Raw genomic sequence first — 2,462 nt, 5'->3', positions numbered from 1 at the left:
GGTACAAAAAACAATTATGTCCGACTAAATGGAGTATGCGTCTCATTGCCGGTATGGGCATTCCAGCTAGTCAAAGGATATTGCAAAGGGTCGTAAGACCTGTGGAACTTAATGAAGAGAACCATTTCGTTTCTTAAGAAAAACGTCTCTCGAGTTTTTCTGGTCACCAGAAATGAAAATGGCAACCTCATTTATTATTGGTGTACCAAAGCGGCCAGGATGCTGGCCACGAGGCACTTTTTCAGCTCTGATTATGAGCTTGTTTTTCAAGCCATGTGCGGGTTGTTTAAAGTAGCCATTGACATGATTGCTTTGGCATCATGTCAATGGCTACCTTGAACAAATCCGCACATGGGTTGTGAGTGTTTTGACAGGAAATTCAACGGTTTCGGCAGGACTTTTGTAATATTATATAGGAAAAGTCCTTAGCTGTAGAATGGAATATAATTTATCACCATACCAATACAGAATTTTTTGTAATTTCAATTTTTTCAGGTTGTGTGTGCTCTTTTTCAAAAATGAAATTATTTGAAGAATGGCAGGAACATAAGCAAGAAGATAGAAATCCTTGTTTATTTTATTGCAAATATAGTGTGTTTTTGATGTAACTCGAGATTCAGAGAGGTCTTTGCAGTTAAAAATTTTATGTGCTTTATCAAAATTCTCCATAATGTGGTCTGCAGCCCATATAATGATGGAGAGTTTTTAAAACAAAAATGAAAGCTCAAGAGCGCAGATATAGAATTTAAAATAAGTATAAATCATCATTGTTCTTTCTCTGAAACAAGTTGGCCTCAAGTACGGCTCAAAATGAACTTCAAAGGCTCATCCTTCAAACTAAAAAAAGAAGGGTTGAAGACTTAGTTAAATCACGAAGTGCCAGTCCTTTAAGTACAGCTGTTGAAATAGAAAATCGTATGTTGGGTCATAAAAGCTTAGCTACTTTAATTAGAAAAAGTTCGGAATCATCAGAAAAAATGAAATCAAGTGACGTTATTTTTGATGACAGGCAATTGAACTATGACGAGGTTTAGTTTATTATGTCAACTCTAAATATACTAGTCTTTCTTATAAACAGACGCGAAAATGGTCATTGAAGATAGGATTTCATGTGTTTCCGTTTTATCGTAGTCTATGCAAGTCAAAAATGTTATTTCCATTACAAAAACACGTTCAGAAAAAAAGCAATGGTTACTAGATAAAGCTACTGAACATTTAGTTGAAGGACAATCCTAAGTTCTTTAAAATGTCTCCTTTCCTACGTCAATCAAATTAATTAAAGAAATGGGGACGTGATGAAAGGTCTGGTCCAAGCACTTATAAACAGACATCTACGAACACAGATGCTACAGATGAGTTTCTGTTTGTATTTTTGTTTTTTCCATTGAGGTTAAATGACGGCTAAAACATTATTCGCTAAAATCCATGGCCTTTATCTACACTATATTGCCAACCAACTGAGTTTATTTTTAAAATGAAACAAATGAATTTACTACAACAAAAGCTCACAAATTTTTGAAAGAAGTGTTTCAATACTTATAAGAGTCGACGAATCTCAAATTAACGATGAATCTCAAGCTAACGACGAATCTAAAATGTTAAACACGACCTTATACTCTCAATAATGGAAAAGTATTTTCTATGACTGGCACACGTCATCAACAAAATGTTACATTTGTGGTACGACAAATGATGACCGATGAGTTAAAAGACTTAGTTGTTAAAAAAGAACATTACATTTTTGGCTCATCTACTTTGTATGCATGGATTCTTTGTTTTGAGTACTTTTTTCAGATTAGTTACCGTTTATATCTAGAAAATTGGCAAATAAAAGGTGACGAAGATAAATCTATTGCGGAGCAACGTTCAAAAAAATCAAACAAAAACTTAAAAAACAGCTTTTGACAAAAAAAAATCAAACAAAACAACTGCTTTTGGGAATACAAATGATGGGAGCACAACTCATAGGCCTCTATAAGAAACTGGAGTTAAGTGGTGAGATTACGGGATTGGATGATAATCTCCTTGAAAATTTCAGAATTTTATTAAGAACGCTATCCTCCGACTATGATATTCGCCGGATAATGAATATGGCAACGATTCATCCAATGATAAATGTTGAATATATAATATTTGCTAATTTTATTACCCAAGTTATAGTTATAGTATACAAATATTTTTTAGTTTTCCCTCGTAAGGCAAAAAGTTATTACATAATTTACCGCAGTGTGACTTAACAAAGTCCTATGCTTTAAGAAAGTGCTAATTAAATAAATGAGAAATTTCGTATATATAAAATAAACATTTGGGGTAAATAACTTAGTTATTTTAACTAGATATCTAGTTAGTTACAATAACTAAATTTTTATGTCTAAATGTATATTTTACATATACGAAATTCTTCATTTCTTAAATTAGGACTTTCTTAAAGCATAGTACTTTATTAGGTCACACCACGGTAT

The sequence above is a fragment of the Hydra viridissima genome, unplaced genomic scaffold (genome assembly GCF_058129835.1).
Source record: "Hydra viridissima isolate aposymbiotic clone 2 unplaced genomic scaffold, HvirCarnegie_v1 scaffold_8, whole genome shotgun sequence".
Classification (NCBI taxonomy): Eukaryota; Metazoa; Cnidaria; class Hydrozoa; order Anthoathecata; family Hydridae; genus Hydra; species Hydra viridissima.
This window is presented reverse-complemented; position numbering follows the sequence as displayed.